The 26,518-nt window shown below is 36.7% G+C and overlaps 1 protein-coding gene and 1 long non-coding RNA gene across 3 annotated transcripts in view; both read right to left on the bottom strand.

The window, feature by feature from the left end:
• CLCN5 (chloride voltage-gated channel 5) overlaps positions 1-26,518 on the bottom strand; it is a 153,511-nt gene that overhangs the window by 82,810 nt on the left and 44,183 nt on the right. The gene's annotated exons all lie outside the window — the stretch shown is intronic.
• LOC309651964 lies at positions 14,449-26,515 on the bottom strand. Its single transcript, XR_014258505.1, has 2 exons — positions 25,637-26,515; positions 14,449-25,598 (listed from the first exon to the last, which is right to left on the bottom strand). It is a non-coding gene; the product is annotated as an uncharacterized lncRNA (long non-coding RNA).

The raw sequence follows: 26,518 nt of genomic DNA, 5'->3' as shown, positions 1-26,518 counted from the left end.
TTAAAATGAGCTGATTCAAAGGAAGATAACAAGTCCGGATGGACATGAAGATTGTGAAGGCACGATGCAAATGACTAGGATGCCTGCGAAACACAGCTATAGGCAATGGGCAGTTCCCAGCGTTTTATAAGTTGGAGAACAAAATGCTCCTTCAGGAAGTTTAGTCTAGCAGCAAGTGGAAATATGGACTGGCACGAGGGGGATCAATTTAAAAGCTCAGCTCTCATGACTGACAGTTGTGAGAGGAAGTGATGCTGGGCAGGGTGGTGAGGAGAGATCCGGTAGACTTCAAGAGCAGGAACTGGCAACTCACACTATGTGGTGTTTTATGAACATGAGTCTTGTGACAATGTTCGAAACAAGGCTTGATGAGGGTGGTAGCTGAGTCAGTATAAATGCGATGGGCATGAAGGATGCTTTAAACAATCTACAGAACTTGGATGATTAAGCTGGGGCATGATTACATCAGAAAATGCCAAGGATTCCAGCGTTAACACACAGATAATGGCTTTGGGCTAAGCATTAGGTATTTGGGGTCTTAGCATCCTTCACTGAAATGGTCATGTTGTATTGCAAAGCACTAAACAACAGAATGCCGTTTGCTGCACAGATACCAATGCATTTAATATACTTTTGCTACTCTGAATTCTGGGCAAGCTACCTATCTGTGACGGTGTTCCCAAGGTGAAACACTAATTTTTCCTCTCATTTCCCAACCCCTGTAGCTCGAAAGCCAAGATATAGCACGTGATAAAACTGGCAGTTGAGTGGATTTTATTTTATTGCTCAAGGGAAATTTAAACAAAAAATGACAACTTGGAAGGACTTGACTCACGAGCTGAAGTCCCCTCTAAAAATAGACACAGTTACACCATTCATTTGGTACATAAACTTATTACGTCTTACAACTTGGAGGACTGGCAGGATGAATAGAGTCATTATGTCTTCATTTATGCTTTTCTTAGTAGCTGTCAGGCCTTTGCACTGTCTCTCCTCTGACTGGCTCCCATAGCACGTACACACACTCGGCCTTGCGTTCCAGTTATTTGCACTGTGCCTTATCTCCCCCAAAGGGAAGAGACTGACCTCGACTTCACTTGGAGGCCTCAGATACAGGGTAGAAGCTCCATAACTATCTGTGAGATGAATCTATTTGCTTTTAAGCTAAGTACAGCTGCTCCGATTCTCTTTGAAGTACTGCCATTACAAGGCCCCACAAAGGTCTTATCAGCGGCTCTTCAAATTACTTCCCCTTCCCCATTATTGTGCAAGAAGATATGGATAAAATGATTTACTCATTCAGGAAGATTTCAGGGCGTGTCAGGTTTGGGGACACACACATACTCCATCCTTCAGTCACTGTTCTGCCTCACCACCCACGCAAGGCCTGGCAACTACTAGCCTGACAAATTACCGCCTACACCTCACTCTGTAATTCTAAAATGTAAGCTTATGAATAAGTCTTGATCTGAATTTAGTTCCAAGAGATAAGATATATAGAGCTGAAGGTTAATCCTTATTTTCTCAATGGGCTAGAGGAACAAAAAACATATTAACCAATCTGGGGAACTGGATTCTAGTTCCAACCCTGTCACCGATGTCTCCATCTTAGCTACTCATGGTGATATGACTAAACATTTGTTTTGGGGAGAAAATAGTCTGCTGAAACTTTGTGGAAAAATTCACCCAATCTTGTTTAACTTTTGTGACCTATCGTATATATTTGAAGATAACACGCATAAGCCTGTGTTTTATGCTGTCCCTCAGGTTTATGCAGCAGAATGGGGTCATGGGTAAGATTCTTCTAGGAATATCTACCTTCTTAGAATGGAGTCCAAGACTGTATCAAATTCTGCACTATTAAAAGTTGTGTTACAGTGAGATTCTAACTTTACCAGGCCAAAAGGGCTTAATATCCTCCAGAATCCAACACAGCTAAAGGGAATTTTTTACACTTCCTACTCTTCTCATTTTTTTCTTTTAAGCCTCTGACATAAGGTGACTCCCCAATCCTTGAAATGCCCTCATCTTCGTTTGTGTTATCCTGTACCATAGTATGGTTCTCCTACTGCTTCTCTGAGCTTTCCTTCTTTTCAATCTTTGTTGCCACCTCTTCCTTCTTCAAGGTTCCTACAGTTTGTCTTCCCTCCTCCCCCACCCCTCCTACCCCCTGGCAAAAATACATCCTTGGCTTTCTAATCATCTCTCTGAGTTCTGTTTCGGGTTTCAGACGTCATTATTCTCAAACAAATTCTAAGTATCTATTCCTGCTCTCCCATTCAAGCCACAGGATATTTCAAAGCATTTATCACAAAATAAAAAGGCTGACACCTAAAAAACATACCTAAAGCTAAACTCACTACTTTTCCCCAAAGCAAATTTCCTTACCCCCAAGTTGCCTGCAGTCGCTATTGCTATTTTGAGCTTACCAATTTAGAATGTTAATTATCTTTTGCTCCCTCCTACTGTCATCTCTATATTTAATTAGTTACCAAGTCCGAACTTTCTGGTTTGCAATGTTTCATATTTGTTCCTTTACTTTCTATCCCCACCTTTCTCACAGGAGTCTGGCCCTGGCTGCTTTACACCCTTCATGATCTGTTATTCCTCTCCAAGACTGTCCCCACTGCCACATTCAACCTCAGACTCCCCTGCCCTCCTACTCAGAATCTCTACAATCCTCTTGCGCAGTCAAGACAATTTCCTCATGGTCATCCCCCAGCCACCCCCAACCAAACTTGTGTTACTGGGCCAGACTGGACTGTCACCTCCCCTTTCTGCATGTCCAAATGCTAACTGTTTTAAAGGCCCAGCTCAAGACTCACTTTCAAGACACTCTGCTTTTCCTAAACTCCCACTGGACAATGCTACTCACTTGTTGACAATATTCTCATCCTCCACCCCCCTTGTTGTTTCTTGAATAATAAGCCCAAGAGAAGCTGGGTTGGGGGCATTTTTCTCTTATATCCTCTTCCACAGTGCTAGACACATAACGAGTACTCAAGAAGTGCTTTTTGGTTATGCAATGATTAACATTCAAACTATATTATTTAATTTGAAAGCCTCTGCTCTACTTTCTCTCCTCAGTGATCACATATTGAATCTAGAAGGGCCCAAGAGAGTCATGACACTCTGGTCCACCTCCCTACTCCTCTCCTTGCCTTTAACATATGAAACATGACACACGAAAAACATACATATGGTACAAAAAGTCTGTAATTTGAGAACTTTAGTAACAAAGGACGACAAAATACAGCTAGATACTTCCCTTAAATGTGAAAAACTGCTTTCCCTCCCACAGGAGTCAGGTTAAACAAAGCCCTTAAATTAAAAAGCAAGGACAACCGGAAACCTTTCCTCTTCAGGTCCCTGGGGAAATGCTGCTCTGAAGCTGACATTGGTAGTGGAGAAGGTGGGTGTGGGGAAGAAACTAGAATCTAGGGCTCAAGCCAAGGGAGGAAGAGACCCAAATCCACTGGGGCCCAGCACATCTTTCTCTAACACCAGAAGTTCAAGGGCGGGGGTCTCATTTCCTAATTTGTCTTGCTGTACGCTTAAATCTCTTTAAGTTATTGTATTGCTTATCGCATCACCCACCAGCCACCAAGTAACAAGCCCTTTCTAGTTAGCTGAAGGAAACAACAGCACACCAGTCACACACCCTTCTGTACTCTGCCTCAGAGTAACTGCAACAATTAGGTTTTTGTGGGCCAGCAGAACTTACTTAACTACGTTATAAACCAAGGAAAAATTATAGCTCCACATATATGCAAACCTTTAGATTTTCAATATGTTCCTCAATTAACCATAAGGGCAAGCAAATTACTGGCATTAAAAACAATCTTTAAAAAAAGTTGCTGGCTTGCTGCAAAATTAATATATCATTGAGTAAAGAAATTATTGCTAGGGGGGAAAATGAAGAAGACAACGTGCAGAACACTTAGCATATTGTAGTAGCAAAGTGCAAGTTTTGTTGCAATAGATTTTAGGAGTGTGGCCCTTTTTTTTTCCTTGACACAAACTGCAATATTTAAGTATTTCTTCTCTTTGTTCCTTTTTTATTCCTAAACAGGTCTTGGAGATTCTGCCAGTGATGCACCTGGATGGTCACGGGGTATTTTAATGTGGGTAGTGATTAAAATGCCAACCCCACAAACCACATAGGACCTCGAAGAAGATAACAGGCAGGTTTCCCAGTGCAGGTACTTTATGAGCGTTGTGTCTAATCCCACGGTAGGACACATAAAATACTGGCTTGGCCAAAACGTTCATTCGGTTTTTTCTGTAAGATGGCTCTAGTAGCACTTAGTTGTCTTTAACTACATTCAAAACAATTTTGTTAGATTGTACTGTGACAGCTGTCACATCAGCGTGCATTTGTTAAAAACTTATCAAAATTGGTGAATTTTTGTGTATCCGTTTTAATATTGAAGATGGAAGAAAAAGCAATATTTTCAGCATATTATGCATTATTATTTCAAGAAAGGTAAAAACGCAGCTGAAACGCAGAAAAAAAGATTTGCGCAGTGTATGGAGAAGGTTCTGTGACTGATCAAACGTGTCAAAAGTGGTTTGAGATGTTTCGTGCTGGAGATTTCTCACTGGAGAATGCTCCATGGTCGGGTAGACCAGTTGAAGTTGACAGCGATCAAATCAAGATATTAATTGAGAACAATCAAAGTTATACCACGCGGGAGATAGCCGACATACTCAAAATATTCAAGTCAAGCGCTGAAAGTCATCTGCACCAGCTTGGTTATGTGAATCGCTTTGATGTTTGGGTTCCACATAAGGTAAGCGAGAAAAACCTTCTTGGCCATATTTCAGCATGCGATTCTCTACTTAAACGTAACAAAACCATTCCATTTTTAAAACAAATTGTGATGGGTGATGAAAAGTGGATATTGTACAATAATGTGGGATGGAAGAGATCGTGGGGCAAGAGAAATGAACCACCACCAACCACACCAAAGGCTGGTCTTCATCCAAAGAAGGTGATGTTGTGTATATGGTGGGATTGGAAGGGAGTCCTCTATTATGAGCTCTTTCCGGAAAACCAAACGATTAATTCCAACAAATACTACTCCCAATTAGACCAACTGAAAGCAGCACTCAATGAAAAGCATCCGGAATTAGTCAACAGAAAACCCATAATCTTCCATCAGGGTAACGCAAGACTGCATGTTTCTTTGATGACCAGGAAAAAACTGTTACAGCTTGGCTGGGAAGTTCTGATTTATCCACCGTATTCACCAGACATTGCACCTTCGGATTTCCATTTATTTCGGTCTTTACAAAATTCTCTTAATGGAAAAAATTTCTATTCCTTGGAAGACTGTAAAAGGCATCTGGAACAGTTCTTTACTCAAAAAGATAAAAAGTTTTAGGAAGATGGAATTACGAAGCTGCCTGAAAAATGGCAGAAGGTAGTGGAACAAAATGGTGAATACACTGTTCAATAAAGTTTTTGGTGAAAATGAGTCTTTTTACTTTAAAACCGAAGGAACTTTTTGACCAACCCAGCAGTATGTCAGAATTCATCGTTTGAAAGCCCAAAGAAAATAGTAACCATGGAAAGATAAGGATGTGGGAACCTTTTTATAATTTTTCCAAGCTGAAATGCAGAAGGCAAAAGAGAAAAAAAAAATAGACTGGGGTGGGGCAGGGTGTAGAGACCGACCCCAATATCTTTTTGCACCTTTTGCAGATTCTACGGCACAAGTCAAGAAGATGCAGCCAGCCAGCGCATAAATTTGCCACTAACCACAACTAAATATAATTCAAAACACCTGGAAAGCTTTTTTTTTTTTTTTTTTTTAAAGAAGTGAACTGAAAGACCCTATAGATTTGGGCAGTTGTCAGAATTTGTGCTGCCAGACAGATGGCATCAATACTCTCAGGACAATGATACAAGTCAAAGGCTTAATTCAGTCAACTGAGCAGCACCTCTGCACATGGATTACAATTTACATTTCATAACGTACACTCCCACTAACACCACATGTTTAAGAAACCATCATTGGGTTTGTGAAAGGAAGTTCCCAGTCAAATTCTCACCACCCTTGGTTACAAAGGTGTGTTCACTTTGTGATAAATCTCTAAGCTGTACCTTTGGATTTGCATGCTATTTTGTAGGTGTGTTATAATATAAAAGTTGAAAAAACAAAAAAACCCTTCCCAGCATCCTCTGACTAAACTAGCAGCATCATTAAACACCTTGCTGCAGAAACACTTAAATGGCATGGCATTCCAGTCATTTGGAACAGACTCACTGGTTGAGATAGAAACATAACCACTTGTGGACTACTGGCACATGGACAATAAGAACCAACCCTGCATCTAAATGCATAAGGGAGGACTTCCCTGGTGGCGCAGTGGTTAAGAATCTGCCTGCCAATGCAGGGGACACGGGTTCGAGCCCTGGCCTGGTTAGATTCCACATGCCGCGGAGCAACTAGGCCCGTGAGCCACAACTGCTGAGCCTGCGCGTCTGGAGCCCGTGCTCCACAACAAGAGAGGCCATGACAGAGAATGTGAATGAGATGTCCAAACAGATTTTTTTTTTTTAAAAAAGGGCAGGCATAGGGCTTCACTGGTGGCGCAGTGGTTAAGAATCCGCCTGCCAATGCAGGGGACATGGGTTCGAGCCCTGGTCTGGGAAGATCCCACATGCCATGGAGCAACTAAGCCCGTGCGCCACAACTACTGAGCCTGTGCTCTAGAGCCCGCGAGCCACAACCACTGAGCCTGCGTGCTACAACTACTGAAGCCCGCACACCTAGAGCCCGTGCTCCACAACAAAGACAAGCCATCGCAATGAGAAGCCCGCACACCACAACGAAGAGTAGCCCCCGCTCGCCGCAACTAGAGAAAGCCTGTGCTCAGCGACGAGGACCCAACACAGCCAAAAATAAATACATAAATAAATAAATTTATTAATAAATAAATAAATTTATTAATAAATGCATAGGGGAGAAATTATTCATTGATTAAGGGGTGTGCAGACTGGGCCACTTAACCTAGAACAGGGCAATTCAACAATTTCCAAATTTGGGGCAACTGTAACACTCTCAGTTTAGTTTCCTCTAACCTCTAAAGGGAAAAAGCATTACATGGTGTGTGAATGTGCAACAAAAATTAATAGAAATTGGGTAAATAGGAATCAATATTTGAAGTTTCACAACATTCTTAACATGTGACAGTCCATGGAATCATCAAATCAGGGCTGAGAATAACTAGTCTGAATCAGCAGAAAATGCCTATGTGAGGCAGTACACCTAACCAAAACCTGTGCCATAGTCAACCCTATACAGTGGCCAACAGGTTATGTAACAGGGCAGTATTGGAAAGTGAGTACTCTGCATGTACCCAGACTATAGTCAATTTAATATACTTTTAAAATACATGTTTTAATCAAGTGCCTACTCTGCATTGTGGAAGACACATTTTAGGGGGAGAAAATGTTATTTTTATTTGGATAAAAGAAGATTCATTCATTCGTTCAACCAATATACATTAAAGAATTTACATGGCTAGGTGCCAGGATACAATTTCTTTTTGGAAGACACATTTTATACTCTTTAGCATCTCAGGCTACTTGGGAAGGCAGGAGGGTGGGCGGTATTAACAGAGATGGAACAATTGTAGAAAAATAAAACATGGTGTGTGATCAGGTGCTAAGTGATGCAGTATTAACTGTAAGTAGAGCAGCAGATCAAGGAAGGGGTATATTCAGTATGGCTTAGTATAGCTGCAGAAGCGGAGGAAGGAAGGGGCACACAGTCTGGATCTTCTAGCATGGGCAGGTAAGATTACTGAAAAATAGATAGGGCGTTCTGAGCCAGGGCAGGTATGTCTAAGCAAAGGGCAAGGCAGTGTAAATCAGCAGGAGGCAGAGCTGTGGTACTCAAAGTATAATTCAAAGCCTAGTGCCCGTCCCCAAACTTTATCACCAGTGTTCACCAAGGCAAGTCCAGAAATTAATAAGCATTTAGAAACTTTGTTTGACAGAGTAATTTTGTCTCATGACTCTAATAATAAATACGAAGCTTTGTATGTCTTCATAATTTGATTCTCTAAATGATTTTTATTGTATTATGCAAAAGTATCAATTCACGATGGGTTAGAAGCTAAAAAAAAAACAAGAAACAAAAAAAACAGTGGGCCTTTCAGCACAGCTCCTTGAGAAGCACTGGTTAAGATTGATGGTACGTCTGACTCAAGGGGCTGGGGTGTGGAGGAGAGGTAAAGGAAGACAAAGATGGATAAATGAGGTGAGGCAAGATAATAAAGACCTTGAAGCCCAAACACATGGATGAGTTTACACTGGAGACAATAAGCATTGGAAAATCACCCTAGGTTCATCAGTAACGAAGTGACATGAAGAAAGCAGTTACTTTGTAGGGCAGAGTCCATTGGTTGGGTTGGATTGGAAGGGAGCTCAATCTCTCGGGAAATAAAGGGATTGGAGTAATTTGGAAATCTGGTGGAGAAGCTGAATTTGATTCTCCCCTAGCTTGGGGTGATGGACAATCGCACTGTGGAACAAGGGGCAAAGTTTAGTACACTAGCTATCTGGGGGTGAAAAAGGTGAAACAGGACTCCAAGGTTTCTTGCTGGAGGCCAGACACAAAGGGACCTCACTTCTCTAAAAGGAGAAGCTAAGCCTTGAACAAGGATGACAGGCAAAGACAGACTAGTAAGGAATGCGGGAGACCCAAAACACTTACTTGGAAGATGGAGGGCTTTTTCTGGGAGTGGGGGAAGGCAAGGGGTATAACCATGGGAAGCAAGAAAGGTCTAGAAAAGTAACACTATAAACACTGAGACTATGTATCTGTACCTCATCAAATCTGTATAATCTATAAACTAACCTATACAGTTTCTACTCTGAGATTCCTCCGCACTGGAGTTAGTGTATGTTAAAATGGCTGCACTGTGGGGGAGGGGCCTTTCTGTAAAGCTCTAAATAGCAGACCTTCCCTGAGCTTCTTCTCACAGGCACAGGCAAGAGAATGTTACCTGAGATTTAACAGGAGTCTAATTAAGATGGCCTCTGCTTGGAGACTTCCAGGAAAAATGTTTTATAATGCCTTGAAAACATCTTCATACAAAGTTTACAATTATAACACCACTGGTCTGTTAACATTTGGTCTTATACAAAGGGCAGTGATTTTTTTCCCCCCTTGCCATAAGTATCAACCCATGTACCTGTCAGGGGTTGATTCTAATGGATTTAATAAGCAATATTTAATAGACTACTTCTATATAAATATATTACTGTTAGTAACTTTCCAAAAGGATATACAGACAAATTGCTTCCAGAATCTGGCTGAGAGAGGTCTTATCAGATATCACCTATCTTGTACAAGAAATGTGTTGTTTACACCACCCACCAAGGGGATAAGGGTAGGGTGGACCACAAACAACCTTGGACAGGTTCAGAAGATAAGAAAGCATTACAGGGCTACAGTCTCCTAAGGGGTCAAACTTCTTGAAACTTCAATAAACAGGCAATGTCAATGAACTTTTGCCAATGAAATATTTTAGAGACATAGGGTGGGGTGAGGATGAGAATATGTCATTTCAAAAATGTGTTGGTAACATAAGCTGGTTCTCCTGTCAGCACTCAAGCTTTTGACCTAGTCTACGCCTGTGTTAACTGTTGAGCATGTCTTGCATTTTTCCTTATTACATAATCTTCTGTTTCTGAAGATTATCAAGTCCAGCAGCTTCTTTTGAATGAGTGCAAGTATATATTCCTTAGACCAGCATTTTCTAAACTGTGAATTATGGAACACCTGGTTACATGAGATGTTACCTCAAAAAAATTTTTTAAGTATGATTGCTCTATGGTCTTTAAAAACCTTTTCTCCCCCTCTTAGAATGCTTCTGAACCTCTTGGAAAACATTGTTTTGTGTAGGAAGTGCTGCCTTGCCTAAGCACAGTATTTTAAAATCAGTATTTAAAAGTCATTTATACTAGGTATTAGAATTCATTTCATATTTTTAAAGTATATTTACTTTCCCAGCTGTACTTTCCATACTTTTCATTTTTATTCCTGACACTGGGGGAGAGCATTTGCCAAAATATCAGACAGGTGGCAGGAGGAAGGCAGGTGGGATATAAATTTAGCCACACACTGTTCATTCACAGAAAGGCGTGACTGAGGATATATTTTTAAAGCTTATAAATATATATATTTATGATATTAGTATTACATATGTATTACATAATTGTATTTTTAAATGTTAAGATACAGTGTAAGCAAGCTAGAAGACAATAGAGTCACTTTGCTTTTTGGAAAAAAACTGCTGTATTCTGCTAAATTTTTTTTTTAACATCTTTATTGGAGTATAATTGCTTTACAATGGTGTGTTAGTTTCTGCTTTATAACAAAGTGAATCAGTTATACATATACATATGTTCCCATATCTCTTCCCTCTTGTGTCTCCCTCCCTCCCACCCTCCCTATCCCACCCCTCTAGGTGGTCACAAAGCACCGAGCTGATCTCCCTGTGCTATGCGCTGCTTCCCACTAGCTATCTATTTTACGTTTGGTAGTGTATATATGTCCATGCCACTCTCTCACTTTGTCACAGCTTACCCTTCCCCCTCCCTCATATCCTCAAGTCCATTCTCTAGTAGGTCTGTGTCTTTATTCCCGTCTTACCCCTAGGTTCTTCATGACCTTTTTTTTTCTTCTTAGATTCCATATATATGTGTTAGCATACTGTATTTGTTTTTCTCTTTCTGACTTACTTCGCTCTGTATGACAGACTCTAGGTCCATCCACCTCACTACAAATATCTCAATTTCGTTTCTTTTTATGGCTGAGTAATATTCCATTGTATATATGTGCCACTTCTTCTTTATCCATTCATCCGATGATGGACACTTAGGTTGCTTCCATGTCCTGGCTATTGTAAATAGAGCTGCAATGAACATTTTGGTACATGACCCTTTCTGAATTATGGTTTTCTCAGGGTATATGCCCAGTAGTGGGATTGCTGGGTCATATGGTAATTCTACTTTTAGTTTTTTAAGGAACCTCCATACTGTTCTCTATAGTGGCTGTATCAATTTACATTCCCACCAACAGTGCAAGAGGGTTCCCTTTTCTCCACACCCTCTCCAGCATTTATTGTTTCTAGATTTTTTGATGATGGCCATTCTGACCAGTGTGAGATGATATCTCATTGTAGTTTTGATTTGCATTTCTCTAATGATTAATGATGTTGAGCATTCTCTCATGTGTTTGTTGGCAATCTGTATATCTTCTTTGGAGAAATGTCTATATAGGTCTTCTGCCCATTTTTGGATTGGGTTGTTTGTTTTTTTGTTATTGAGTTGCATGAGCTGCTTGTAAATTTTGGAGATTAATCCTTTGTCAGTTGCTTCATTTGCAAATATTTTCTCCCATTCTGAGGGTTGTCATTTCATCTTGTTTATGGTTTCCTTTGCTGTGCAAAAGCTTTTAAGTTTCATTAGGTCCCATTTGTTTATTTTCGTTTTTATTTCCATTTCTCTAGGGGGTGGGTCAAAAAGGATCTTGCTGTGATTTATGTCATAGAGTGTTCTGCCTATGTTTTCCTCTAAGAGTTTGAGAGTGTCTGGCCTTACATTTAGGTCTTTAATCCATTGTGAGTTTATTTTTGTGTATGGTGTTAGGGAGTGTTCTAATTTCATACTTTTACATGTACCTGTCCAGTTTTCCCAGCACCACTTATTGAAGAGGTTTTCTTTTCTCCACTGTATATTCTTGCCTCCTTTATCAAAGATAAGGTGACCAACCTCTTCCAAAATATAGCAGAGGGAAGGACACTCCCAAACTCATTCTACGAGGCCACCATCACCCTGATACCAAAACCAGACAAAGATGTCACAAAGAAAGAAAACTACAGGCCAATATCACTGATGAACATAGATGCAAAAATCCTCAACAAAATACTAGCAAACAGAATCCAACAGCACATTAAAAGGATCATACACCATGATCAAGTGGGGTTTATTCCAGGAATGCAAGGATTCTTCAATATACCCAAATCAATCAACGTGATACACCATATTAACAAACTGAAGGAGAAAAACCATATGATCATCTCAATAGAGGCAGAGAAAGCTTTCGACAAAATTCAACACCCACTTATGATAAAAGCCCTGCAGAAAGTAGGCATAGAGGGAACTTTCCTCAACATAATAAAGGCCATATATGACAAACCCACAGCCAACATCGTCCTCAATGGTGAAAAACTGAAACCATTTCCACTAAGATCAGGAACAAGACAAGGTTGCCCACTCTCACCACTATTATTCAACATAGTTTTGGAAGTTTTAGCCACAGCAATCAGAGAAGAAATAAAAGGAATCCCAATTGGAAAAGAAGAAGTAAAGCTGTCACTGTTTGCAGATGATATGATACTATACATAGAGAATCCTAAAGATGCTACCAGAAAACTACTAGAGCTAATCAATGAATTTGGTAAAGTAGCAGGATATAAAATTAATGCACAGAAATCTCTGGCATTCCTATACACTAATGATGAAAAATCTGAAACTGAAATTAAGAAAACACTCCCATTTACCATTGCAACAAAAAGAATAAAATATCTAGGAATAAACCTACCTAAGGAGACAAAAGACCTGTATGCAGAAAATTATAAGACAATGATGAAAGAAATTAAAGATTATACAAATAGATGGAGAGATATACCATGTTCTTGGATTGGAAGAATCAACATTGTGAAAATGACTATACTACCCAAAGCAATCTACAGATTCAATGCAATCCCTATCAAACTACCAAGGGCATTTTTCACAGAACTAGAACAAAAAATTTCACAATTTGTATGGAAACACAAAAGACCCGGAATAGCCAAAGCAATCTTGAGAATGAAAAATGAAGCTGGAGGAATCAGGCTCCCTGACTTCAGACTATACTACAAAGCTACAGTAATCAAGACAGTATGGTACTGGCACAAAAACCAAAATATAGATCAATGGAACAGGATAGAAAGCCCAGAGATAAATCTGCTAAATTTTAAGACAGTTTATTAGAGCTGCTAGTGCAGAGAGGAAGGTAGATTTCTAATGTTTTCTTCAATAACTGACATTTTTCTAAACTAAAAATGATGAGAAAAGATGGAAAATTAAACCATGAATGCAAAGGGAAACAATCATCTTTAAAGGTTTGCCACATATGAATGTGCTAAATATCACACCTAAGATAAATATTTTTTTAAATTTAAACAAACAAATCCTTACATACATTTGACTTAAGGAAAAAGCAATTTATTTTCATGTCCTAGAAAAAGATTACACAGATGCTTTAAAAACATAATACTTATTGTTAATAGTAGAGAAAATGAATAACTAAAGCTGTACAAGAAGCCGGACATCTCAGCAGATACGGCAAAACAACAGCTCCTTTGAAATTAAACACATTAAATTTTTTTTCAAATCTCAAAGAATAATATTAGTAATTAAAAAATAATCAAGATAGGATGCAATTACTATGATATCTTTTCTCCTCATCTATAAAATGGAGATAATAATAGTATTTATTTCTTGGGTTGAGGGGGGGATAACATGTAAACCTCTTAGCACCACACCTAATAAAGCTCAAAAGTACAATGTTCAATACATATTATTTTTAATTATTTTTATTTATTTAAACTAAAACAAACCCAAAAAGCAGTTCACTGATTTTTCCCACCTCACACCTCCTGCCTCTAGCAACCACCAATCTATTCTCTGTATCTATAAGCTATAATATATATATATTATATATATTAGATTCCACATATAACAGAGACCATATGATATCTGTCTTTCTCTGTCTGACTTATTTCACTTAGCATAATACCTTTGAGATCCATCCATGTTGTTGCAAATGGCAAGATTTCATTTTTTTTTATGGCTGAACAATATTCTATCATGTGTATATATGTATATATGTATATACACACACATACACACACACCACAATTTCTTTATCCATTCATCCACCAATGGACGCTTAAGTTGTTTCTGTATCTTGGCTATTGTAAATAATGCTGCAATGAATATGAAGGTGCAAATATCTTTTCAAGCTAGTGTTTTCATTTTCTTTGGATAAATACCCAGAAGTGGGATTGCTGGATCATATGGTAGCTCTATTTTTACTTTTCTGAGGAATCTCCATACCGTTTTCCATAATGGCTGCACCAATTTACATTCCCACCAACAGTGTAGGAGGGTTCCCTTTTCTCTACATCCTCCCCTACATTTGTTATTTCTAGTCTTTTCGATAATAGCCATTCTAACAGGTGTGAGATATCTCACTGTGTTTTCTTTTTTTGAAGTATAGTTGATTTACAATGTTGTGTTAGTTTCAGGTGTACAGCACAGTGATTCAGATATATAAATATAAATATATATATATATATATATATATATATATATATATATTTTTCAGATTCTTCCGCTTATAGGTTATTTTAAATATTGAGTAGAGTTCCCTGTGCTATACAGTAGGCCTTTGTTGGTTATCTATTTTATATATAGTAGTGTGTACACGTTGATCCCAAGCTCCTAATTTATCCCTCACCCCCCTTTCCCATTTGGTAACCATAAGTTTGCTTTCTATGTCTGTGGGTCTAACTCTGTTTTGTATATAAGTTCATTTGTACCTTTTTTTTTGGATTCCACATATAAGCGATATCATATGATATTTGTCTTTCTCTGTCTGGCTTAGTTCATTTAGTATGATAATCTCTAGGTCCATTCATGTGCTGCAAATGGCATTATTCCATTCTTTTTTATGGCTGAGTAATATTCCATTGTATATATATACCACATCTTCTTTATTGATTCATCTGTTGATGGACATTTGGGTTGCTTCCATGCCTTGGCTACTGTAAATAGTGCTACAATGAACACTGGGGTGCACGTATGTTTTCGAATTAGAGTTTTATCCAGATATATGCCCAGGAGTGGGATTGAAGGATCATATGACAACTCTATTTTTAGTTTTCTAAGGAACCTCCATACTGTTCTCCATAGTGGCTGTACCAATTTACATTCCCACCAACAGTGTAGGAGGGTTCCTTTCTCTCCACACCCTCTCCAGCATTTACTATTTGTAGACTTTTTGATGATGGACATTCTGACCAGAATGAGGCAATACCTCATTGTGGTTTTGATTTGCATTTCCCTGATGATTAATGATGTAGAGCATCTTTTCATGTACCTGTTGGCGATCTGTATGACTTCTTTGCAAAAATGTCTATTCAGATCTTCTGCCCATTTTAAAATTTTTTTTAGTTTTTGCTATTGAGTTGTATGAGTTCTTAATATATTTTGGATATTAACCCATTATCAGATATATGATTTGCAAATACTTTCTCCCACGCAGTACGTTGCCTTTTCATTTTGTTGGTGGTTTTCTTTGCTGAACTGAAGCTTTTTAGTTTGGTGTAGTCCCATATGTTTAGTTTTGCTTCTGTTGCTTTTCCTTTTGGTGTCAGGTTCAAAAAATCACTACTACGACCTATGTCAAGAAGCTTACTGCATATGTTTTCTTCTAGAAGTTTTATGGTTTCAGGTCATATGTACAAGTCTTTAATCCATTTTGGGTTAATTTTTGTGTATGGTATAAGATGGTGGTCCAGTTTCATTCTTTTGCATGTGCCTATCCAATTTTCCCAACACCACTTATTGAAGAGGCCATCCTTTCCCCATTGAATATTCTTGGTTCCTTTGTCATAAATTGACCGTGTATGCATGAGTTTACCTCCAGGCTCTCTATTAGGTTTCACTGATCTATGTGTGTGTTTTTATGCCAATACCATACTGTTATTATTTCTCTAGCCTTGTAATATAGTGTGAAATCAGCAAGCCTGATGCCTCCAGCTTTGTTCTTCTTTCTCAAGACTGCTCTGGCTATTGGGTGTCTTTCATAGTTCCATACAAATTTTAGGATTGTTTGTTCTATTTATTTGAAAAATGCCATTGGTATTTTGATAGGGATTGTATTGAATCTGTGGATCACTTTGGGTAATATGGACATTTTAACAATATTAAGTCTTCCAATCCACGAGCATGGAATATCTTTCCATTTATTTGTGTGTCATCTTCCATTTCTTTCATTAATGTCTTAACAGTTTTCAATATACAGGTCTCTCACCACCTTGTTTAAGTTTATTCCTAGGTGTTTTATTCTTTTTGATGCAATTGTAAATGGGATTGTTTTAATTTCTCTTCCTGACAGTTCATTATTAATTTATAGAAAAGCAACAGATTTTTGAGTGTTGATTTTGTACCCTGCAACTTTACTGAATTTGTTTATTAGTTCTAACAGTTTTTTGATGGAGACGTTAGGGTTTTCTATATATGATACGTCATTTGAAAATAGTGACAGTTTTACGTCTTCCTTTCCAATTTGGATGCTTTTATTTCTTTTTCTTGCCTAACTGCTCTGGCGAGGACTCCCAATACAAGCATACCTCTGAGATATTGCGAGTTCAGTTCCAGACCACAGCAATACAGCAAATATCACAATAAAGCAAGTCACATGAATCTTTTGCTTTCCCAACGCATAAGAAAGTTACATTTATACTGTACTGTAGTCTATAAAGTATGCAATAACCTTATATCTAAAAAAATGTACATACCTTAATTTAAAAACTACTTTATTGTTAAAAATCGCTCACCATCGTGTGAGCCCTCAGCGAGTCATAATCCTTTTGCCAGTGGAGGGTCCTGCCTCGATGTTGATGGCTGCTGACTGATCAGGGTGGTGGTTGCTGAAGGTTGGGGTGGCTGTGGCAATTTCTTAAAACAAAACAACAGTGAAGTTTGCCCCATCGATTGACTTTTCCTTTTGAACACCTAGAGGCTATTGTAGGGTTATTAATTGGCCTAATTTCAATACTGTTATGTCTCAGGGAATAGGGAGGCCAAGGAAAAGGAGAGAGACAGGGGAACAGCTGGTCAGTGGAGCAGTCAGAACATACACAACATTTATCAATTAAGTTTGCTGTCTTATATGGGCACGATTCATGACATCCCCCCAAGTTACCATAGTAACATCAAAGATCACTGATCACAGATCACCATGACAAATAATAATTAAAAAGTTTGAAATATCGTGAGAATTACCAATATGTGACAGAGACATGAAGTGAGCAAATGCTGTTAGAAAAATGGCACCGAGAGGCTTGCTTGATGCAGGGTTGCCACAAACCTTCAATCTGTAAAAATCACAATATCTGTGAAGCACAATAAAGCAAAGTGCAATAAAACAAGGTATGCCTGTACTATGCTGAATAAAAATGGTGAGACTGGGCATCGTTATCTTGTCCCTGATCTTAGAAGAGGTTTTCAATTTTTCACTGTTGAGTATGATGTTAGCTGTGGTCTTGTCATATATGGCCTTTATTATGTGGAGGTACATTCCCTCTATATCTGCTTTGTTGAGAGTTTTTATCATAAATGGATGTTGAATTTTGCCAAATGCTTTTTCTCCATCTATTGAGATGATTATATGATTTCTATCCTTCATTTTGTTAATGTGGTACATCACATTGACTGATTTGTTGATGATGAACCATCCTTGTGTCCCTGGAATAAAGCCTATTATGATGCTTTTAATATAAGTGTTGAATTCAGTTTGCTAATATCTTGCTGAGGATTTTTGCATCTACGTTCATCAGGAATATTGGCCTCTAATTTTCTTTTCTTGTGGCATCCTTATCTGGTTTTGGTATCAGGATCATGCTGGCCTTGTAAAATGAGCTTGAAAGAGTTCCCTCCTCTCCTATTTTTTGGAAGAATTTGACAAGGATTGGTATTAATTCTTCTTTGAATGAAATGAAGCTGTCTTCTTTGAATGACCAGTGAAGCCTCTGGTCCTGGACTTTCATTTGTTGGGAGGTTTTTGATTACTAAGTCAATCTCCTTGCTAAGTAATAGGTCTGTTCAGATTTTCTCTTTCATCAGTCTTGGTAGGCTGTACTTTTCTAGGGATGTATCCATTTCTTCCAGGTTGTCCAATTTATTAGCATGTAATTGGTTCACGGTAGTGATCCTTTGTATTTCTATGGCACCAGTTGTAACATCTCCTCTTTCATTTGTTTTTATTTGACCTCTCTCTCTCTTTTTTTGTTGGTGAGTCTAGCTAAAGGTTTGTTAATTTTATTTATCTTTTCAATGAATAAGCTCTTAGTTTCACTGATCTTTTCTACTGTCTTTCTAGTCTCGATTTCCTTTATTTCTGTTTTAATTTTTGGTATTTCCTTCCTTCTATTAAATTTGGGCTTTGTTTTTCTTTTTCTAGATGCTCCAGCTTTCTTTTGGTTTCCATTTGCATGGAATATCTTTTTTCATCCCCTCATTATCAGTCTGTGTGAGTCCTTATATTTACAGTGAGTCTCCTGTAGGCAACATATAGATGGGTCGTGGGTTTTTTTGGTTTGTTTTTGTTTTTTTTAATCCATTCAGCCACTCTCTCTCTTTGGATTACAGAATTTAGTCCATTTAAAGTAATTATTGATACGTATGTGTGTGTTGCCATTTTGTAGTTGTTTTTTGTCTGTTTTTGTAGTTCCTCTCTGTTCCTTCTTTTCTTGCTCTCTTCCTTTGTGGTTTGATGACTTTCTTTAGTGGTATGCTTATATTCCTTTCTCTTTATCTTTTGTGTATTTACTATAGGTTTTTGCTTTATGGTTACCATAAGGCTTACATATAACAACTTATATCTATAACAGTCTATTTTAACTTGATAACAACTTAAGTTTGATCCCATTTTAAAACTCAACATTGTTACTCTCCCCCCACTATGTTTTATGTTTTTGATGTCACATTTTACATCTTTTACCTTCTATATCCCTTAACTAATTGTTGTAATCATAGTTATTTTTACTACTTTGGTTTTTTTTTTAAGCTTCATACTAGCTTTATAAGTGATTAAACCACTACCTTTACTATATATTTACCTTTCCAGTGAGATTTAGTCTTTCATATGTGTTACTAATTAACACCCTTTCTTTTCAGCTTAAAGAAGTCCCTTTAACATTTCTTATAAGGCCAGTTTAGTGGTGATGAACTCCTTTATCGTTTGCTTTTCTGGAAAATTCTCTCTCTCCTTCACTTCTGAATGATAACTTTTCCGGGTAGTATTCTGGGTTGGAAGTTTTTTTCTTTCAGAACTTTGAACATATTGCACCACTCCCTCCTTGCCTTCAAAGTTTCTGCTGAAAAATCTGCAGATAGTCTTTTGCGGGTTCCCTTCTACGTAACAAGTTGTTTTTCTCTTGCTTTTAATATTATTTGTCTTTAACTTTTAACATTTTAATTATGTGTCTTGGTGTGGGTCTCTTTAGGTTCCTCTTATTTGGAACTCTCTGGACTTCCTGGATATGGATGTCTGTTTCCTTCCCCAGGTTAGGGAAATTTTCAGCCATTATTTAAAAAGCAAGCCAGGTCCAAGTAAAAAGTTTCACAACACTAAAAGCAAATATGCAAAGTCACAAGGATAGGGTGAAAACAGTAGCAATTAAGATAGTATAAGAAAAACAAATATAAGATAGATGGACTAACAAGTATATAAGAAAGACTACCATTCGATGGCAAATAACCATTAGATTATTAAAAATAAAAGAATCACTGAGCACATCTATAAGAAACTGAGGCAATATTATAAATTAAGGAATTAAGGCTATCCTTCCACATCATTGAACCATCTCTTAAATCTATTGGAGCATGAATTTAAAAAGAAAAAAAGTTCATTGCTAAGTGAAAAATACAGGATAATTACAATGCTAAATTTTATGCAGTAAATACAATAAAAATAATTATAGATTAGATTAAATAAAATCTGACCCTAACTGATTACAAAAATACATTTTTTTTAGACTGCGCCGTGCAGCATGCGGGATCTTAGCTCCCCGACCAGGGATCAAACCCGTACCCCCTGCATTGGGAGTGCAGAGTCTTAACCACTGGACCACCAGGGAAGTCCCTATAAAAATACATTTAAAAAACGTCTACTCCTGCAAATGGCAACAGAAACAGACTCATGGATATAGAAAACAAACTTGTGGTTACCAAAGGGAGAAGGGAAGGGAGGAGGGACAGACTAAGGGTATGGAATTAACAGATACAAATGACTATGTATAAAATAGATAAGCAAAAAGGATACAATGTATAACACAGGGAATTACAGCCATCATCTTGTAACAGCCTAAAATGGAGTATAATCTGCAAAAATACTGAATCACTATGCTGTACACCTGAAACTAATACAATATTGTAAATCAACTATACTTCATTTTTTTAAAAAAGGCTATACTCCTTTTAGGTTTGCTAATGTAAATTAAGACATTAGTCACAGAATTTTTTTTTTAAAAAGCAAATTTTAAACCAAAAACAGACATTATAAAATGATCTTTTAAAGCTCTAGATAATGATTTTTTAAATATCCTGGAAATAAAAGAAAATCTAATGATTTTTTTACAAAACAAAAAACTGATCAATTTGACATGACAAACACAATTCTAGTTGGAGAACTGTTCCATTATTTGAATGTGAGAAATCAAACTAGCAACAAAAACAATGAAAGAATTCAATATATCTAAACAAAACAATCAATACAATTATCAGGTTTATCATAATATTCAAGTGGAAAATTTTGAGAAAATTTTTTTCACAAAAAATTTATCATATACTCAGACACAAAAACATTCTCAATAAAAATGAAGTGGCAGGATTGTTACACAGCACAAAGCAGTAAGATAAAAGAACACAAACCACATGGAAATTGTAAAATATATCTTTCTTAAATGACAACTAAATCAAGAAAGTAAGGGACTATTTAAAATTCAAATATGAATCAAAATATATCCATAGCTCTATATGCCTCTCTTAAGAAAAGGGCGGTTTAAAATAACTAATAAAATTGATAAATTGGTAGTACAATTCAACGAAAGAGAAAAGCACACAAATTACTGACTTTAAAGATATATAATTCATGCAAAGATGATTTACATTATTAGGGCATTCCATATGCAAATATGTTTTTTAAATAAAGAAAAGGAATAACTTTCTACAAAAGAAAAGCCCAAGTACCCAGAGTGAAATAAGGAATCTAAATAGACCAAAGAAATAAGCAACATTATCAAGAAACTTCAAAAGAAACAAAAATGGCACTTAAATGTCTAAATAGTAAATGAATAATAATCCTATTACACAAATGTTTCCTAAAAGTGTTCTATCAAATTCATTTTCATGAGGTGAACATCAGCTTGATTACTAAACCTGACTTATGGCTAAACTCTGAAAAGGAAAATTATAGTTTTGTCTTATCTGTGAATGTAAATGCAAAATTCTAAATGAAATTTTAGCAAACCATATACCAGCACTTTAAAAGAATTGATCTTCATGGGCATTCAGATTTTAGCCTGAGGTTGCAAGGCTGATTTCTAAATAAGACAAGCGATTCACGAGAAAAATAGTAAACACAAAATTAAGTGAATAAATATGGTTTAAATAATCTGAAAATTCAATATTCATTTCTGATTTTAAAAAAAGGATTTTCTTTTAACTATAAATATGATATGTCTGAAAGAAGTCAACACTATTCTTAAAGCAGACACACTGGAGGTATTCATCCCCCAAAAAAGCAGAAAAACACAAAGATATCTAGTCACCATTCCTAATTAATCATGTTAGAAAACTGGACCATTGTCACGACGCATGAAAAATGAGCAAGTAGTATAAGGAGATAAAATTAAAACAGCACTATTTGCACATTATGTAGTTATATAACCTGAAAGACCAAGATATTCAAGAAACAAAATTAAAAGTAATGACTTCAACAAAGGGGCAAATTATAAGATAAAATCTCAAAAATCTATTGCATGCCAATAATAAACATCTACAGAAATTTGTTTTACCACAGCAACAGCCACCAAAAAAAGTTAACCCAAGAGTTACCCTAACTGGGCCACATATACTTTGTGGGGACTAACTATGGCAAAGATGACAACAGTTTAATACAATACAGAAACGTTTAGGCCTTCATTTCTGCCTAGACGTTCGCTGAATCCTGTCAAGTTTACTTCTGTAATGTGACAGTATGATGTACAAACCACAAGTAAATGATTACTTAGTACCATATTCACCCACTGTGTTAGTAAAATAATAAAGCCAAATGACTGTGGGCTATTGGGATAATGAAGACACACTCAAGATGCTATTGCCTATACTACCCCATAAACCAACTGTCTGACCCAGTACTCTCAGTTCAGAAACAGGTCGCCCCCCTCCCCAAAGTAAATCTCTCCTCTCCCATTTATAAAGGGTGCTTTGTATAAAAGATAATTGTCACAACTGCATTCATAATCTTTTTAAAAAATCCCAGAGATGTGATTAAACCAACTCCAATATAGCACTTATTCCCCTCACTCATTGACTGTTCATTTCAAGTGATACACACATGAACGAAACATGCACTCTCTAATATCAAGGAACTTGGGTGATATTATTTAATTCAACCATTTAAATAAGTGTTTATATCATGCTACGTGATACATGGAAGTGTAAAAACTAATGTTAGCTGAAAAGGTCTATCAATGACAAAAACAAAAAACTGCATAACCAATGGTAAAAGCAATGTGGAAAGATTTTCTCTCTATACACACAAATAGAAACAAAGGAGCGAGACAAGAATGTGTAAGAAATGGACAATAATATAAACAGTTGGTGTTTTAAATCTGTGGAATACTTTTCCACACATGCATACAAAATTGCACTGCAACTTCTATAATGCTTTCAATAGCAAAGTTTGGCATTATCTAGCTGCTCCTGTTTCTATTTTTTACAGGGAGACCAGCCTTTATGTAAATGTAACTCAGTATACCCCTCTTTTTCCTTCTCCTCTGTTTCTCTTCTAACTGCCAATAACGTAAAACCCAAGTACTTCTTGTAAATTATTGTACTTGCTGCATTTACTGAATAGGGCATTTTATGTTCCCTTTTTCTAATTTTAAAAACAGATGAATGGAACATGTTATATTTCTTTACTTTTAAAAAGTTGCTTTTTTAAACTTGTGATCTTTAAATGAAATCTTTCAGTGGGTCAGTGACCCTTGATAGAAAAAATAAAATACAAGTTTTCCCATCCTGTTTTATATAATGCTACTTGCTGGAATGTAAAAAGGAATCCTGAAAGTCGACATCACAAGTTTCCCACCAGGGGGCAAGGGGCTCCTCTACATTTAGGCTCCCCCTGGCCCTTCAAGACATTTAAAGGGATTTTATATTTAGTCTTAAAACTTCCAGCTTATTTTGTTCCTAAATGTCACCTGCATTAAAAACAATGTTTTGTCTCTGTTGCCACTTTGAAAAACAGCTCAAAATTAGGAGATCAAAAACAGAGAAAGAAATGAGCACGGGTGATAACGGAAGTCACAGGGAAAAGAGGAACGGCAGCAAAAGCTAAGATAATTCCCCCCGATTCCCGCACACGTATGGCCACTGGCTCCAGTTAGAAGCATCACAAAGCCTTCAGGCTCAGAGGCAAAGAACACAGGACCCGAGGACTCAGACTAATTTTCTTAATGATGCCACTGAGAGTTTGGTGAATTTAATCTTTAGAAGGTTTATTCTACTGGTTTCAGCTTCATATTTTAGCTCGAACATAATTAACGGTAGTCCAAATACATTCTCTGTGTTCTTTGCTATTCTCTCAAAAGCTCAACAGCTGCTGCTCTCTGGCTACTAGTAATAGAAAGAAATGAATTTAGTAATATTTGGATTTAAATCCTGAATCTTGAAAGGCCTGACTTCTGTACTTAAAAACTTCACTTAAGAAATAAGTAAATAAATAGAATAAAAATCTGCTAAAACTGAGACACTAAGGCTGAGGCATGGAAAAATAAAATAAAATACCTATGGTATCTTTCCATGCAATTTCAAGATGCGGTTTTTTGTTTGTTTTAACACTGTTTTTCTTTTGGTTAGGGTGTAGTATAAGGTTGAGTTTCCAGAATAAAAAGTAGGGAAATATTTTTTTTTAAGTAGGGAAAGATATGTATAAGGCTCAGAGATGGAGGAATGCATTTACCATGAAATCTGAAATTAGAATAGGATTCAAGCAACTTCAACTATGTGGGAGAATGGATAGCAGAAAAAGAATTCACACAATGTCTTTGAATTATAGTGTGAGAAATGATGGTTCATTGGGGAAAGGAACTTTCGATAAATGTTTTTGGGAAAACAATTAAAATTCATTCCAGATGAGTCAAGGATTCAGTTTTTTTTTTTTTAATTATGAGACACTATAAGAAAATGGAAAGGTGCATTTATAATCAATGTGTGAAAGAATTTTTATTAATACCAAAGCAAAAGAAGAAATTATCACCTATGGGTGATGAATATGACTAAATAAAAATAAAGCTTTTCGTACATTAAAAAAATTACAAAGTTTAAAAAGAAAGCAATACAGATAAAAGCAGCCATGATTTTGATGGAAAAAGAACTTAATACAGAAAATAATAAAGATCTGATACAACCTGATAGTTAATACTACTTTCCTTTGGGTAAGTAGCTTAAAAATATAAAAATCTTACATCAGTCACCAAGAAAGGAACACTGAAAATTGTTTAGCCTCATCAGCAATTAAAGCACTACCTATTAACTCTGTAATAAAATTCAATGCTACAGCCACATTTTATTCTCCTGACAAATTATACTAGTTTTTAAGGATACAGTACTCTATTGGCTCCAGGTGAATTAATTAAAGCAACAAACAGGAGAAAAATCCATATTTTTTGGTCACTGGCATTTTTTATACTGACTATTTCCATGCACCACTAGGATAGTTCTGTAACCTTTAGGGCATGTTTTTAGCATTTCAGTTCCTTTCAGATTTTTTTTTAATTTTAGATTTTTAGTCATTTATGCCTAAATCTGTTTGGCAATCTTTCATAAATATTTCTCCATTTTATTTCTTCCATTAAGTGAAACTGCTTTTGGAAATTTGGTTGAAAATATTTCCAGTCACAAGCTTCTTTATCAATAAATAACTTTTATACACTTTCTGGTGATTTTACAACATTTAAAACATACTTCTAAAAAGGCATTTTGGGCTATTTTAATCATTTTGTTTCATTAAAGCCTATATTATAAAGAGAAACAAAGCTTTCAACAGTGCTGAAGGACTGGCTGAATTTATTCTAAAAGTGGCATTAGATGTTAAATATTATTTTATGATAGAGGTGTTAGCTAACACTACCGTGGTAACCATATTGCAATATATAAATGTATCAAACCAACATGCTATACATCTTAATGTTATATGTTAATTATATCAATAAAAATAAATGTTATTTTAACTCTGTAACATAAAACTAAGAGATACATACAGACATATAATTAATTCAGCATCCCAATAATCATAAGAATATTTATATCTTTAATCCTAAATACATTAGACAGTACTAGACCTTTAATGTGACTAATTAGAATTTATAAAAGCAAAGTTGCTTCAATACAAAAAAAATTATAGGGAACAAAAAGTAGAGAAAGCATAGCCAAAGAAGTGAAGCAAGCAGAGGAGCTAAAAAGTCACCTAACGCTTACCTAATAATGGAGGACATTTTTTAAATTCACAAAGACACGGCCAAACGAGTAGATATGTATGATGGGCTGAAAGTGAATTATATTTTGTTGAGTCTGAAGAATGGACAGAAATAATTCAAGGCAGATGAAAAGCTTCAGAACTATCCTGTGATACACAGAAACGAGCAATGTGAGAAAACTGTGGACAAGTTCATTCTTTCAAACAAATCATCTGCTTCCCAGAAGTTTTAAAATCGGTAAATGGTTAAATAAACTGTGGTATATTAGTGACGGACTAAAATCTAGCCATCAAAAATGAAAAATGATAAATGTGTGGCCCGTGGTGGAGGGTGTGAAGAGAAGTGGGCTGTAGGCAAGACTTTAAAATAAAATGAAGATAGAACACAAAACATCTGTCTTTCACTAAAAATCACAAGGACACAAAGAGGTAAGAGTTGTGGGGAAGATATTGCCCTCTTTTCAGGTATATTAGTATAAAGAAAAACATATCATATTCAACCTATTTTTGCTTGTTTCAGAGGACGAAATTCCCCCCATCCTCTGCAAAGTTGGCTCCCTAACCTGCATTTTGACTATCTTCTTCCTCACCTTTGTGCAGGCCTTTGGTTCAACTGCCTCCAAGGGACCCCTATATCTCCAGTGACACGTGGTCCACTCCTTCCATTTAAAACAGAACCACAAACACTCCTTCAATATTGCTGTCCCCTCAAGTAATATACACCTCACTCCATCCACAGATACTTTGCTCCTACCTTTATCTTCCACCTTGGTTGGAAAAAATGTCCATCCTTTTGGGAGAGTCTACAGACCAAACCTACCCAACCACTACTTTACCCTGTCTCCTGGTCTTCTACGCAAAATAACTGCTTAAAAAAAAAAAAGTAGTTAAGGGATCAG

This window comes from Balaenoptera physalus (assembly GCF_965194825.1).
Source record: "Balaenoptera physalus genome assembly, chromosome: X".
Lineage (NCBI taxonomy): Eukaryota > Metazoa > Chordata > Mammalia > Artiodactyla > Balaenopteridae > Balaenoptera > Balaenoptera physalus.
Note: the sequence above shows the minus strand (reverse complement) of the source record. Positions and strands in the feature narration are given on the sequence as shown.